The sequence below is a fragment of the Parus major genome, chromosome 3 (assembly GCF_001522545.3).
Source record: "Parus major isolate Abel chromosome 3, Parus_major1.1, whole genome shotgun sequence".
Taxonomy (NCBI): Eukaryota; Metazoa; Chordata; class Aves; order Passeriformes; family Paridae; genus Parus; species Parus major.
Genome location: NC_031770.1, coordinates 36045586 through 36062250, shown reverse-complemented (window position 1 = coordinate 36062250; position 16665 = coordinate 36045586). Strand labels below are relative to the sequence as shown.

The window sequence follows — 16665 nt, the reverse complement described above, 5'->3', positions numbered from 1 at the left end:
TCCCCTCCCTCCTCCCCGTGGGCTCCGGCGCTGTCTCCCCGTCCCGGCAGAGCCGCGCCAAGCTCTCTCCACCAGCCTTTAGCGCACAGAAGCAGGCGGGCCCCAAGGCTGCACATCTGCAGGCTGCTTGGTGAGAATGCACAGATGTGCAGGGCAGTACAGCATCACGAGCAGCAAGCAGAGAGTCTTTCAGCTCTACACATCAGCATTCCCAGCAGGGGGAAAAAAAAGTCTGAAGGATGGGGCTCAGTGCTAAATAGCGTGTTTGTGAGTGAGATTCTTGTTTGAGTCACATGTAGGTGGGCTGTAAAGAGAAGAACCATTATCTGTACAGAACAGGGCCATCCAGGAAAGAAGGTGTTTGTAGCACGAAGTTTCAGCTCATGCAGCCTCTACTTCTCATTTTGCTTGTGTCGACTTTTAGCCAGCAGCACACAAAAAATTAAAATTCTCTAGATTTGGGATCCTAATGCTTTGTCCATATTAAAGTTTAAAATTTTCGGGGAAAAAAAAGGAAAAAAGAAAAGGAAGAAGATTCCTATCCTTTTCCTCCAAAACAAGTGTAGCATTTTCAAGGACCACAGTTTTGACCTATCAATGTATGTAAAATCTTGAACTGAAAAGAAGCAATCTGAAGACAAAAGGAATGATCTACCTCTGCATAGAAGCTCCTCGTCTATTCCTGTTCAAGGAACACTTTATTGTCCATCTCTGACCTAAAATCAAGCAGTACCTTTACTCCTTCAAAGCTGAACTAACCTGTGTTGCTCCTCATTTTCTGTGGGCTTGTAGCCATGGCTGACAAGGATCAGGATTCTTCTCCAGGACTATAAGTTTGATGATTTCCAGAGTTGATTTAAAGGCAACTGCAATTATGAAGATCAGAAATTATGACTGCCAACAACTGAAATTGTGAGAAAGCTTCTCCAGTCAAGAAAACCTGAACGAAGACCATATGTCTTCTTAGCAAGTCCTTAGCACTGACTGGCAAAAACAACAGGGTTTTTTTTTAGTGTTTGCCAGTTTTGTGAAATATACAATATATAACATTTTCAGGGTCTGTAGGAATCTCTTGTGATTCTTTACAGTTCAACTCATCAAGGACTGACATTTTCATCTTCAGCGTTTCAGCATTTAAAGCAGCTTTTCCAAGCCAAAATGGTACAGTTCTTCAGTCTTCTCTTGTCATCTATTATCATGTATCTTTCAAAGACTAGATTTATACTAATTGATTTAGCTCTTCTCAAAGATAGGGCTAATTAATTGAACTTTCACACCTGCTACCTTTTCTTAGGATTTCTTAATCTTAAAATGAGATGGGCTGTTTCCCTCTGAAATAATTTAGGACTTGTTTATATTCCAAAGAGGATCTCAGTTACTTGACAATACCATTAGGTAGAACAAAGCCTTTTTACAAAGAGTTATGCTGAACAAAATATTAACAAAAGCAGTTTCAATATTCCCCCACAATTTGATGTAGGGTTTGTAAAGAAAAATAAAAAAGAGGATCCATATTTATAACTCACCTATTTAAAGTGTTCTGACTCTGCATCCAAATCTCGTCCCTGTCATCTCCAACTTTTCAGACAGGCTGTGCCTGAAGATTAAGTTCTGCCCCATTGTGGAGAAAACTGGGGAGTTTTCTTAACTTATCCATGTTTTAGGTTGCTATTAAGAGCTCTGATCAGCACATCAAGGAAGTGGGGGGTTTTCTCCTTTCTTTTAAAACTTGTTTGTACAGATAAGCTGAGGCTGAATCTGCATTTAAATGAAAACCCCTTTAGCAAGTAATTTTCTTGAATATAACTCTTTCCAAATATATCCACAGCTAATTTTTTTTAAGTGCCCATAATGATGTCACCAGACAGATAGTTTATTATTCACACTACAAATAAAAATCATAGAATAGTTTTGAGTGAATACTCTGAGGAGCATTTTGTGAAGGAGAATATGGGTGTCACTAAGCTGAAAGAGTTCCTAGGGATTCTCAAAGCAGGGAGAATTTCTCCTTTTTTTGTTAAGTGTGCCTCTGTAAGTACATGTTTGATTGTTTGGTTTGTGTATTGAATGAAAAAGAGTTAATGTGACCGTCACACGTGTTGAATATTTCATTAGCTAGTTTTCACAGCTAAAAACCCCCATGCTTTAAAGCATCTTCTTCCTCTCTGGCTGTGTAATAGTCTTCAGTACATGTTAGCCTGTATCATGAAAGCTTATCTTTTCAGCAAATGAGACTTCAAGGTCTCTCTCACTGGTAAAGTAGTTTAGCGCTATGCCAAGCTGGAAAACTTCACCCTCCCCCAGGGGTAAATAAAATCCCTGTAAGCAAGAGTTCAAGTTGAGCAAGTTCTTCACTAGTTACTCTTTCCATGAGTCACACACTTCTTTTCTGCAGAATCTGTCCAGCTCCTTGTCTCAGTGATATAAGATCAGCATAATCTAAATTACCCTTCACTGCTGAAAACAATACTAACCCCTAATACTAATGAGAATAAAAGCCCTCTGCAGTAACAACCCAAAATTTCTTCTCCTTTCCTTCTGCAGTTTTCTTCACTCTCTTACTCTTCTTGATCTTTTTCCTAGGTCTGGCTCTCTAATCAAAACAACATGCTTACCTTCTTACACTGATTATTTCTAAAGCAGCCACTAATCTTCTTAATGCTTTTCAGTCAGGAAGATGCTCTTCTTTTCTTACACCACCTGATTGTGTCTCCATCAGGAAATTATGCCATTGGCACGTGGTCATTCCTCGCAGCACTCCAGCGTACACAGCTTAGACACAAACCAGCAGCAGTGTGGTGGAGGACACAGAACCTGGTTTCAAGGGCTAGCACTGCCTGTTAAAGTCCACTTCTAATTTGAATAAATGTTTTTATACTGGAGAAAACCTAATGCTCTAAACCTAATGAGCGTACTGTCTGATCTTGTAATCAATGAGTCTTGCTCAGTCTTAACAACTGTCTTAACAATTACATACAACCATTGTTTCCACAGCATAATTTCAGCAAGAAATAAAAATAAGATAATGTTTTTACTTTTGTGACTTACTAAACCAGAAACAGTGACTAAGAGAATAACCTATTTTATCCGAAGAGGGATGTACAGTACAGTGATTAGCATCTCCCAGGGCTAGGTGTTATGTTAAGAGGGTACATGAGAAACCTTTCTTCAGAAGTAAGAAAATAAAATTCAAAGTAACAAAGAATGCTTAAACTGAAAATAATGGGTGAGAAACCATGAGCTGGTTTTCGTTGTAGTGCTGAATCCTCATATTGCCAGCCCATCTGAAATACTGTGCACAGCAAGCAGAGCAGTCCCAAGGGGGGCCTTTGATTTTTATTGGGTATTATGCTGGTATGTGCACATCTTGTCAAATATAATGATCCCTCTGAACTGCTTGGAATGTTCTCAAAGTTTCATTTTCCAGGATATTTCCAGAAGTGTAGCTGCTGATGTCCAGGCACTGTGGAAGATGAATGATATTCTCCTGACCTTCAGTAGTAGTCCAAAAAGGAGTTACACCAATATTCTGGCTGCATAAACCTGTAATTTAAAGATGTTTAAAGCCACAGGATTACAAGCATACTGAAGTAACACAAACAATAGCACAAAACACTTTCAACTGTAGGCAATTAATTATTCTCTGTTTATCTCTTTGTTTTACTAGGTCTTTTTTCTACCTTTACGTTTTATGATATACAAGAATTAATTCATTAGGATTTTTATATAAGACATGCTAACATACTTAGAGGAAAAATCAAAGCCCCATAACAGGTTTTGCTTTGTTTTGAAAGTACAATGGTGTGAAAGCCAAGCACATAATTTGGGTTCCCTTTTATTGCTTCAGAGTGTTGTCTGGCTTTTCCAAACCCTATACATAAATATGACTGTATAACCTGGAGATAGGAAAGCACTTGTTTAAACATGTGCATGCCCACAGAACCACAATTTACAGAAACTCAGAGCTGGCACCGTGTTCTGACACAGAAATTTAGACTTGCACCACACATACAGAACAATTGCTCTAATGTTTGAAATACAATGGCTACACTGTTTTGTTTCCAAGTTCTTTAGGAAAAATCAGTACAAATTTTTTGGTACCTCTCTAGATACTACAGAAAAGTATTCAGTGTATTTTTTCTCTATTAATTGTTACTCTTTATACTAAAAAAAATCTTCAAACTAAAGCTTAGGCACAATTAACTGGCACTTAGGGAAAAAAATCTTGGAAATTCAGCAGAAATGCTGTAGTAGGCTGTGGATTCAGACGTGGCAGGTGGAACACAAACAAATAAAAAAGGCAAAGAAAAAAAAATCTCTAAGTTACATATACCAGTTTCATTGTTACAAGCCAGCAAGTCAACCAAGCACTTTGTTTTATGAGGTGTTACAGAGTCAGAGGAAAAGGGGTTAGGGGACTGTACCAACAAGTAACAGTGCAAGTAGGTAGTGGAGAAAAAAACCCCACATTTGTCCCTGTTAGAAGCCCTGTTAGTTGCAGTTGTGATATACAATGTATGAACACACATAGCCTGGTGCTCCTCAGCCCACAGAAGTTCACTTGGAAAACCCCACATGTTTTCCCACCTTATCCTCACAGGTTTCCCCTCCATAACTCTACACGAATCACGGTCCAGTCACTTTTGCACATGGGCACTTTCAGCGAGCAGTTGTGAGACAGAAAGATTTTGGTGGCATGTTCATTCCAAGCTTATTTTTTGATGGCAAATCATACTTCTGCTTTGCTGGTCTCCATAACTGATTTTGTCATCCTGACTGAATGAAAGTGCCTGTGTGGGACAAAGGCACTGGGCACACAGCTGCCAGCAGGTATGGTAGGATGTACTCACCTGTCAGGAAATCTCTGTGAGGCTCAAAGAGAAAGAAAAGATGCTTAGCTGTTCAAAATTACATTTTTTTTGAAAGAGACACTGAAAAAAATGTGAGCCAAAAAGTGATTTTTCAGTCTTGGTCTCTGCTGCATTTGACTCAGGCAGACAGAATTTTTGATGGAGTTAAAGGAATGCTACAGCAATTTTTTTTTTCTTGTACTTCAGCAGTTCTCAGCAAAAAAACATTGATTTATCTGTGTTTAAGCTGACCCCACTGTGGCTCATTGTATCAGGTTAATTTTTAAGACTGACTAGTTCTATTAAGCAGCTAATAATACTCACACCTATGCAACATTTTTCATTTACAGATTTCAACACACTGGCACAGCTGTACCCCCATTTTACACAGGGGAAAAGTCCAGGAAAGCAAGGCCAACACTGGACTTTCTAACTGCACACAGCAGTTTGGGTGGCAAGAGGATGTAGGATATTACTTGTTTTTTTTCCCCTGGTGTGCTGGAAAAGGGTTTAATTAGGCACAGTGGACTTCAAGTGTGCAGCCATTTACGGGGCTGAAGGCCCAACAGGGTTCCCGTGTCTCGCAGGCACAGCTGGTTGTGTTTTGGGGCAGGGGCTCAGCCTGAAGTGTGAAAGCCGCCCACTGCCACAGCCCCGGGCACAGCACAGCTGCTGCACCCCACCACAGTCTGCTCCCACCAAACAAGGACAAGCAGCAGCACAGAGGGGAGAGACATCAGCCTCGGAAATGGGATGGGTGGCATGGGATCAGAGGGAACGTGAAGGGCAGACCCTGAAAGGAGCAGGGGGAACTTCCAGGACAGTGTGAGAAAACACATTCAGGGAAGAAGGGGCGGACACAAAACACTTCTTACATGTACAAAGTGCATTTACCTTTTGATCCAGCAAAGAACGTAAGCATTGCTTAGGTGCCTTTTAAATTTGAGGAGCTGGAATACAAAGATGCCTGAGCTTTGCAGTCTTAACACTTTTCCACTCATGTGTCTGTCTCTTTTCCTGCCCTGCTGGAAACATTGGCAGAATTATTGTCCTCAGAATTATTCTCAGTTCTCCTGAGTATCATGCCCAGGTAAATGGAAGCTTAGCAGGACAGGAAGGAAGCCAGCCCCTTTCATTACGCTAGAACAAGATGGACCATAAAGCAAAATCCCAGGGTGAGGCTGCCAGCTGTGCAGTCCTTATTCTTAGGAGCAGCCCAATCAGCCCTGGGGCAGAGGCATACCAATGTCATTTTTGCAGCCTCATTTTCATTGCCCCAACACTTCTTTATGAAGCTGACACTCTCTTTCAATATCCCAGGCTCTATTTATGCACTATCACTTTATACCGACTCCCTGTTTTCTGTGTGAGAATTTTCTTTCCACCTTAGCAAAGTTCAGGCTTTTCCTGAGTGGATAACACATACATCGAGTTATCTGCAAGTCTATTTCAGATTAATAACAGCTTCTGTGTTTATACAGGACTTTATATCCTGTGTACTTCCTAATACCTTGTAATTGCTCATAGAAATTTCTTTTACAGAGGTGTGGACGACAGTCTTGTCTTAAACCACTAAAAAAGGTGTGATGTTTAAGAATTATTAACTAGACTAACAGATTTATCAGTTAAATAACTAAGCTTCAGCCCTAAAAAAACTTTTAAATAAAATAGCCTTAACAAAATATTTAAATAATGTGGAATTAAGACTTTTATAATTAGATATATTAGAGCAAACACACATCAATAACATTTTAGAAAACACCAAATATTAGAATGTTTAGTCTGACAGTGAAGTTTTTCTGTTTAAGAACTCATGAAATATTGACATACAGTTACTTGACAATTAATCACATCCTAGCTCATGTATTGAACATGAAATTCACGCTGGACCCCTCTATTGAAAACAAAATACTTTTAATGTGGTTTAAGTTTTAAGACATTCATACAATTACCAGTTAAACTGCTAGGTAAAAAAAAAAAAATTAACAGTGAGCAGAAGTATACTCTAAGAATAAACTATCAAGTGACCAAATACTCAAAAAAATTATAATCTGACTCTTTCTAAAACAGTTTAACAAAAGTCACAGCAGCTGTTAGGTTCTGATTTCCTTTCAAAATTAGATTATTAATTTAAATACAACTAGAAGGTAAATTTGGCCATACCAGTTTAAGTATCAGTCTTCATATAATGTTATTGTTCCCTATTTTGCAACAATTCCCTAATTACAAAGAAATTCTAAGTTGCTGGAAAGCTGTGCCATCAGACAGCTGGCTCAGCCAATCAAAACTAGGATTTTCTTTTTAAAGTTAATATTGCCATTCATGGCCGTGGGCTGCCTGCAGCTCTAACCCAGCTGTTCAGGATAACAAGGGAGCAGACAAAAGCATGTTTCACCCTTCCAAACCTTGCTGCACTGCTTCTGCTTAGCTTTTGCTCTGGGCAATGATGGGAGGACCCTGGCTTTTGGCTGGGGCACAGCCCTGGGAGCTGGATGAGAAGACACCCCAGGCTGGAGCAGACACCTCCAAGGGCTCCCCTCCTTGCCAGAGCTGCTCCCCCAGGGCTGCTGCCCCCTGAACACTCACCTTAACCCATTCTAAGCAGAGAGCAAATTTCTGTCTGGTGTTAGAAAGGGGAAAACCAAAAGCAGGCCCCTCCACCAGTTTGAATCTTTGGTGACATCTGAGTGAGAGATCGTACATGTGCCGTGATACCTCTCTGTGCATGGGACGCGCATGTGGGAGGTGCACACAAAACCCTAAAAATACGAGACTGTAAAACAACTGCAGAGTCAACAGTAAGTGAAATGTTTTCAGAAAATCCTAAAGAGAAGAGTGGGAAAAAAAGCAGACCAGCCCTATGGGAACTCTGCTTTCCTAAGTCATAAAACCCTCAGTTTTCCCTGTCTGGAAAAGCTGTCCACAATGCTCAGAACAATATGCTTTTATTTTTAGCCTTTTACACCAAATAACCACGAGCAAAAAAATACCCAGTGTCAAATGTTGTGAGTGGGCAAAAGTACCATCTTGTAGTTAAGACAGATATGTTTTTAAAATCTGGAGTTCGAGACATGAAATTGAAATTGTTCAAAAAAGATTACAAGTAGGTTTAATATTTCAGAAGCATGTTTATGTCCTTAACTAAAACATCTTTTCAAACTGCTTTAGTTTTTTATGCTATGTCTAAAAAATATTTAGTGTTCTTCACTTCGAAATTCACAAAAATTTAGAATCTTAAAAAAGTCCTGAAAAATGGACATGCCAAATGTGTTGTTAATAAACTAAAAAAATTTATTTTATTGAATAAAATGGCTTGAAATCAAGCCAAACTTCCAAAATGGAAAGGAAGATACATTTTTTCTTCTTTTTCTGAGGGCATCCAACAGTGCAGGAATGCTTTGTTAGAAATCTAAAGATGGACAAATAATCAAAAACTTGGTGGAGCATGGAGCAGCAGACTGTATTAATTAAGCCACAATTAACTTTGCGGCACTATTTGGTTTTGCATGGTCGCGCAGTATATTCATGCATATTGTATCTAATCCTGCTATCACCCGATAGACAAAACTCCAGACACCAGGAATTTGGTTTGGCTAAGTCAAGCACAGTGACTTATTTCACATGCTGATATCTATTTCTTAAAAAGAAGCATTGTTACTTTTCCCTGTATATTCTACAGCTCAACTCAGCTGAGGCTCAGTTGTGTGGGCGTGCTCAAGGCAAACCTTCAGACAACACCCAGATATTGCAGAAATTTATAAAGATGTTAATGAGGCTTTGCCTGGGTGTGTTGCTGTATCTGCAGCTGAACTGGGTCAGAGACTGAAGCTCCTGGGCACCCTCCCAGCTTCTCACTGTTGCTTTTTCTTTTTTTCACTGCCAGAGGTCATCCTTTTTTGAGGTCTATCTCAGTCGCTGCATGCTTAGGTTGACACTGTGAAATGATGTAATTGTCACTGTCATGATTGCTTTATCATTGGTACACCTCAATAGGTGTTATCTCACATTACAGATGGTGAAGAACAGAGTGAACTTGGTCAGTGGGCTTGCTAATGCCTGCTCCCACTCATGTGGCTCAGGCTGCTGAAGGAGTTCAGAGTTTAGAGCGGCAGAAAGTCACGGGAGGCACGTCTCACCTCGAGCAGCTGGCAAACCCCTTGGCACATGAGCCCCCCTTTGCACCCCTTCTGAGAGATGGAAACCTCTACTCCAGTTCACTGGACTAGTCCCTGTTCTCAGCCTCTGCTGTGCCATAAATGCACACCTTCTCAAATGCCAATCAAAGGCAACCTTTTCATTTGGCACAGCACAGGATAGGTGTTAAGGAACAGGTACAGATAAGGTTTCACTGCTTTAACACCTGTGGCAGGGTATCCCAGAAATCTAACTGTAAAGGGAAGAGGCGAAAATAGGCAGGGTAGTTTTGGCAGCCTGCCACCACAAACTGGTGTATGCTGAATGTATATCACAGGCAGATCCTGTGCAAAGGTCACAGCAAGCTAAACATTACAAGTCCTAAAAGGTCCTTGCACAATTAACATTTTAAAAATAATGTATATTATATAAACTGGTGTGATTAAAAGAGGCCAGGAAAAGGGAAAGGTAGCCTGTAGTCAGGACTGTGCTAATTAAAGTACACAATAGAAATATTAATCAAGTGAACTTAAGGGTGGGAAGTAGGTAGGAGGAAGAGAGAAGATATGACATAGTCCCCTTAGTACCATGTGATATTCCAGTGCCCTGAAAAACGGGACAGGCAGACAGAAAGAGAGCAATCCTGCCATCCTGGCTGGGAAAAGCTGTCTCTACCAAGGCAGGGGTTCTGGTTGGGCTGAAAAGCCACATACAATGTCTCTGAGTGCCCACTACAGCTGGGGTACTGTGGCCTGCAGCATCCTGGGCCCATGAAGGCCTTGAAGAGGATGCTTTCCAAATGTAGCTTTAATAGGGAGTGTTGTTTTACTTTTTCCTACCTTGGTATTACAGACTGATGGTTTGAAGTAAGCCCTGTCTTTAAGGGAAAATCTCACAGTGAGTAACCTCACAGACTAAAGCTCTCTGTTCCTGCAAGCATGGCAATCTGCAAAGCTTTTCCTGTAACTAGCATTCCTATCTGTATTTTTCAGGATACCCTTGTGATAATACAGTCATCCTCCTCTTAGTCACAAGGCTGTTTGGGAGATGGTATCTCTAGGACTGAGGTGGGGGAGCATCTGCCAGCAGACTGCTTTAGCCAGGAAAATCCGCTGGCACAGAGGATGAGTCGGGAGCCTGCTAAGCACAGAGCACTACATGAAGCAATGTAGCCCGTGCATGCTTCTGCCTTCACTTGCTTGCTGCTCTGGAGGGTCATCCTTATGTTACAGCCCAGCTTCTGGCTTGTTTTGTTTAGATCTACCAGCTCAACTCAACTTCCTTTTCTGTCCTCAGCTGATCTTGCTGGTAATCTGGGCACTTCTTTTGAAAAATCCTTTGTGTCTCTATCCCCTCTTCCTCAGCACCACCCTCATGTGTGGCTGTGAAATTCCTTACTTAAGTCTTTCTGCCCCTCGATCGTGTCCTGACATCTTTATCAGCCTCTGATGTTCAGGTTGCTGGGGATGCAGCACACAGCACCTTGGGGCTGGATTTCCCTGGCAGAATCCTGGGGAGATGCCAACAGTAGTAATGAGGAAGAAGGATGGAGAATCTCAGCCAGATTCTGTCACGTGAATACACTATCTTACAGTAATTAGGAACCTCACAGCAGCTTGGATATACACGCCCTTTACACTCTGCCCATGACTCACTTGCATACTGTATTTTTCTTAGCATTTTTTTTTCACTGATCTTTTGAACAGTGTTTTGGAGCAGCTCTCAGTGCCAGCAGTAGGATAAATAGGGTAGTCCTGTTCAACTTTAATTAATAGTTTGCAGCAAGGATAGTATTCAAATATCAGCTCTTACTATCGTAAGTACATAAACTTTCTTGCACGCAAGCACCCAGTCAAAGGAATGCATATGCCCATACCAAAAGTTCTTTCAATACCTTTGCTGGCATCTGTTATATATTGCCTGAACAAAGAAAGAGAATGGATCTTTTCAGCCATCTAGCCATTCATACCTAAGCTCTTTGTTTCTGGGGCACAGGAATGAAGCTAGTCTCCAGGAAAAAAAAAAAAAAAGGTTAAAAAGACCTCAATGTAATCTTGTTTCCCTTCATGATTAACTGAAGTTGGGAAAAAAAGGGATCTCTTTCATGAGCCTTAGGTCGCTGGAAACATATTGGAGTCATGCTGCTCTGTCAGCTGAACAGGAGCTCCCAGTGTGACATGCTGCTAAAAGAGACAATACTGCTCTTGGATACATGAGCAGATACCCAGGGGTGTATCCAGTAGGACGCCTATCGGATGTCTGCTCACAGTCCTGAGCAAATACTGCTGGAATACTGTCCTGGCCTAGTGCCTGCAGTTCAAAAGGGATACTGATAAATTATAGTAACTTCAGAGAAAAGTCACAAGAATGTTTAACATGGACATGACCAATGTTCCTTGTTGTATAAGCTCTGTACCAAAATCATTGTTTGAACAAAAGCCAGCAAAGAGGAATTCCAGGAATAATCATAAGAAGACAAGATTGGTGTCCTAGGAATCCCACTACTCACTGCATGGAAGGTGAAACATGGCCATGATAGAAGGTGGGTTGGTCACTCGGCTTTTCCATAACCATGCCACAGTCTTGGCAGGAGTTGCACCTTAACACTTCCATTTCATGCAGCTGGAGCACTGCTAATCAGTTACCTGGAAAATAAACATCATCTATGAGAAAGTCCATTAATTACAACTATATAGCTCATCAAAAGGAGGTTAAGGACTGAGTTCAGAGTCTGATACATAAATAAGACTTTGAGAACAGCTGTTTCAATTCACTAAAGGAGGAGGACTCTGAAGGTTGAATATGAATAATATCTTAATTTCTTAAGGTGAAAAAACCTATATTTGAATGTAATACAGCATTTGAAATTTTGAAAAAAAGTTCAAAGCGGCCATAACCTCATTTTAATTGCCTTTCTTAAAGCCATTATCCTCTTCACAACCCTGTGAGCAAGTATTGCTTATTCACATCCTAAATGGCTGTAGCTGTATAACAGTGAGAAATCTCATTAAAAATATTATTTTCTTAATCCTACATTGGAAAGAACAAATAAAAATTTTCATGCCCATTTCTAACTTTCTGCTTTGGAAATATCTATTTATGACATAGAAATTAATTAAACTGGAATAAAACCCCCATACCCTAAACTCCAAGCAGTCCAGCTACTCTGGCAGCTTGTCTCTTTTCTGATGGCAGCACACAGCTACTGACAGTACAAACCTACCATCAAATTGTGCTGGGCCTTCAGACTTACTGCAGAAAAAAGCCACAACCAGAAGCCTTTGGCCAGGATGACCCTTGCTAGCAGTTTTAAAGAGTCACAGTGGATTTAAGGCACAGAGTGATGTTTTTGCAGCCCCGAGGTATGCAGAGGAGCTACTAGGAGATGAAGAAAAGCAGGGGATTCTGGGAAGCCAACACTTGCAATTAGAAACTCTTCAACAGCAATTAAATGTATTTTTGTGAAACAGCACAATCCCTCTTCCTTGGTTTCCTGGAGAATAGGCTAATAGGAATCACATGACAATGATAAGTGCTTCAGCAGCCATTATTGTGGCTAGTGGGGTTTTAAAACAACAACAGAATTATTGTATGTTCCTATTAAATCCTCTTTGTCACCAATGATAGAATTGATCGAGTGCTCTTCAGCGAATAAACACATTGGTGAATTACTCTTTTTCTTGGTCAGCTGTTGTGTTGACAGGACTCTTTTATCCTTTGAGTGGCAGATGGTATGTGTGGCTGCTGGGAGGCAGCAGACAGAAAGTCAAGTCCAGGGCTTAGGGAACAGGCTAGGAAATGCCAGTGGAAGCTTGTGCAATGTGTGAGAATCAGCCAGATTCAGAAGGGAAAGAGAAGCCCTGTCTAGTGTGTGTTGAGACTGATTTTGGATAGCCATTGGGATTATCTTCCTGATGACACAGATGATAGTTGCTTTTAAAGATTAAAGATAGTGATTTCAAACAGTTTGATTTCCCCCGCAGTTTCAGAAACTGTTTCAACCTCCATGAAATCAGATGCTGCTGAAAGGACAACACCAACACAACAGTGAAGGGAAATACCACTTTTCCACATGGAAATATGTTAGAGGAAAAGGAAAAGTGATTAGAAAAGTCTTCCTCTAAATTTAAATTTTGCATATTATAACCCTCTTGTAAGTCCAAATGTTTGGGTATTTTTAGCACAACTCTACCAAATTAAGAAGAGGCATTGAAAGCACTAAATCAACCCATGCTTGCTTTCTGTACCTCAGCACGCCACATCCAGTATGCCTGTGGTTTCCAGTGTTCAGAGAAAGGGCAGCCTGTGAAATTTAACTGGTATCTTTTCCTCGGCAGTGACATTTTGTTTCCCATTTCTCCCTAAGGCGCTGTCCTGCCTCCGGCAGCAGACATGGCATTCCCGCAGCATCCCTACTTTCCCGTGCCAGCTGGGCAGCAAGAGTTGGCACAATGAATTTTGCAGCTCCTCTCTGTGTGCACCCGTCAGTGCCACTGACCACATTCCTGGGACCTGACACACACTGGAACACCTCTCCTACGCATTCTTCTCCTCCAGTTTTGGCTCGTTCCAGTGGTTTTCTTAGAAAAACGAACTAGCTATGGTCGTATTACTTTAAAATGTAAAGCAGACATTTTGGCCCCTCAGCAAAACATCTTTAGAATGAAATACTGCAGAAATCTACAGAAGATATTTTGACCACCAGAGGGGGCTTGTATTGTCCCAAATTTAAAGTAAAACCAGAAAAGCATGTTTTAGGAGAGAAAGAAAACAGCAAGCATGTATTTGCGCCAGGGTAGCAACCACAGGGATGGAGTAGTGATCCATTCATCCCTTGAGATGAAGGGGAAAACAAGTTTGTGTGGGGTGAACCGGGAGTGTGTCTGGTACCCACTCCATCAGCTGTGCTCAGATGGTATCCTACAGAGGAAATTCTTGAGGAGTAATATGAATTTTTCTGTGAATCTAAATGTGAAATACAAGGAGATTATTTTGGCTCTTGCTTTTAACCGCTGCCTCCCCCGTGTGCATTTCAGTAAAAATAATGCTGTAGATGCAAGGCAAGTTTTCGAGGCTCTTGTCCTGTGTCATGGTATTAATATCTCTGTCTTAACTTCAAATGGGACATTTTTAAAACATCAATATTTTATCAATATTTTGCATAGATCTAAGACAGGGTTAGGCATCCCACTTAAAGTACAAAGAACAGACTTTGGAAATAATCTAATTACATATACTTCTAATTATAGTGAGAAATCCTTGCACAAAATTTAACATTGGAAATTTAAGATTGGAAAAGCCTAAAAATAGGTTTTTTCACCCTAAGAAAATGAACTGATCTACAACTGAGAGATACCATTTTCCATTACCTACTTAGTTATTGTACTGTATATCTCAAAAGTACTTGTTTTCCCTTTGTCTGCACTTTGCTTTTTTTATCTGTGTAGAATGAATACAAACCACATGTAATGCCATACACCACACTTGCAGTCTAAAGCAACTTACAAAATGCATTCATATATCATCATACTAGGAATATATCATAATAACTAGGAAGCAGAAATTCTAATCCAGCATTTAATGCAAAAAAATCCTGTTTATGTTATGTGACTTTTACAGCAGACCATCTATACAAAACAATGGCATTAACACTACCACAAAAAATTTAAAAAGATGGGAAAGTTACAATTGTTTGAATAGCAATTGACAATCTTGCATGTTCTTGCTTGAAAACATTGTTCAAAGGAAACAAATCTTCCAGCTGAAAGCTTCATTCCTAGAGTCATCCAATAACACATAAATAGGACCACTTAGACACAGCATTTGTCCCACAGTCTAACTTATTCATCTGCTTGTAGCGGATATGAGAGCTTGTGGGTGGCCTGACATGGTCCTCATTCAATTTTATTTAATTACTCACTTGATTTCACTTGAAAGAACTATTAAAATGGCATCTTAATTGCTCAGTATTATCCAGAATCTTTTTCAAAGCCCATAAACTGTCAGGGATTAAAAATGATGTCACTTTTCTGAATTCCCTATTCAGAGGGGAAAAGAAAAAAAAAATCTCCATCCAAGCCAAAATAAATACATAAAAATACACAGCCCTTAAGGAGGGGGCCACCTCTTTCCCTCCCCCTATGCTGCACTTCTGCTGTGAGCAGGATTTGGGGAAAGCAGATGAAGCACTACAGCCATAAAGGTTTAGTCAGGAGGGGAAAGTCACATTTGGGATCATCAGATCCTGGATAATGGGGTTTCACAGCCCACTCCACCCCCCAAACACGGAACACTGCCATCCCGGGATAGATGAAAGGTCCATCCAGCCCAATATCCTGCCTTTGACAGCAGACAAAGGCAGATGCTTAGGAAAAGAATATAAGAAGAGGGTGCATGCAAAGTGATTCCCTCTCCACACATCCCCCTCCCTCTCTTAATATCCTCTGCATTTCCGACAATCAGGAGTTTAAGGATTTCCTGAGCCAGATGTTGCATCTGGACCACTGTTTTTAATAATCAAATAGAAATAGAGACCCTCTTCTACAGGGACCTGGCTGTAACTGCAGCCAGCCTAACACAGTAGCAGCCGCAGTGAGTGGCTGTACTGCTTTCCCTGAATCTACAGAACATTTCTTCCTGTTCTGACATCCATTTATAAAAATCCTATAAATTCAGGATTAGGCCTAAGAAGAATTCATAGCCATTGGACTATTAAAGATAGATTATGCCATCAGTAGTCTTAATAAGAAATCTCTTAGTTGAGTGGAAAGCCCTGTTTTTCCATGCACAAACATATAACCTACATCTGCAAGCACACGTTAACTGTAAGACATATGGTATCTACCCCTTAAATATCTTACATATCAGGAAAGTTTAGCTGGATATTTGATTCAAGTGTACTTCAGTCTGTCTGGGAACTGGAAAACTATAAAAACATAAAATAGATAAATGTTGGTATAGAAGTGTGGGGCACTAGTGCATTGGGCCATAACTTCCCTTGAAGCACTGCAGATTCCTTGTATAGCAGACATCACATAATGGCTACGAGGACCAGCTCTCATGGATCAAGAAATTAAATTCATTTTTACCTTTGGAGAAGAGAGGAAGGCAACAGAGAATGCTACCTTCTTTTTCTGTGCTTGATGTCCATGCATAGCTTTGCCTTTTCTTTGTTTAATTAATCAGTTTGAAAGGAAAAGTGTCTTTTATTTCTGCTTTAAATAAAATCATCTCAGTTTCTTCTCCAGATCAAATGCCACACACTTTAAAAAAAAAAAAAGAAAAAAAATTTATGGAGTTAACCCAAAAATAACTGCACTCTGGAACCTGGCATGCAAATAGTTCTAATCTTAGTGTACACACATGTTCAAGCTTGAAAACAAACTGAGTAAGATAAAAATAAAGGTGTTGGCAATTCTGAATATGGCTGCTTGGCATCTGTTAAGACCTTTAGAATGTCCTGATTTAACTCCCTCTATATTTTGTGACTTGACACAGATACACCTGCCTGATCTCGATGCTCAGAAGGCTCTGCAGAGGCAGTGCACAGTGAAGGACAGTGATGCCTCAGTTATCGCAGCAGTACCTTGAGGATGGTGAGGGAAAAGAAAGAAGAAATTGCCTAAGCACAGACATGCTTTCTTCCAACAACTTCAGCTCCCAAATACTTCTGTTGCATTTT

At 40.4% G+C, this 16665-nt stretch overlaps 1 long non-coding RNA gene across 3 annotated transcripts in view; it reads right to left on the bottom strand.

Moving 5' to 3' along the window:
* Positions 1–3314: 3314 nt before the first annotated feature.
* The window catches only part of LOC107202047, a 29383-nt gene continuing 16032 nt past the window's right edge, over positions 3315–16665 (bottom strand). For 2 of the 3 annotated variants that reach the window (XR_002001542.2, XR_004496323.1), the window contains 4 exons: positions 16073–16246; positions 11494–11629; positions 5745–5872; positions 3315–3543 (listed from right to left, as the gene is read on the bottom strand). This is a non-coding gene — a long non-coding RNA (uncharacterized LOC107202047). The remainder of the gene's footprint in view (positions 3544–5744; positions 5873–11493; positions 11630–16072; positions 16247–16665) is intronic. The other variant, XR_004496324.1, reaches the window with a different exon arrangement.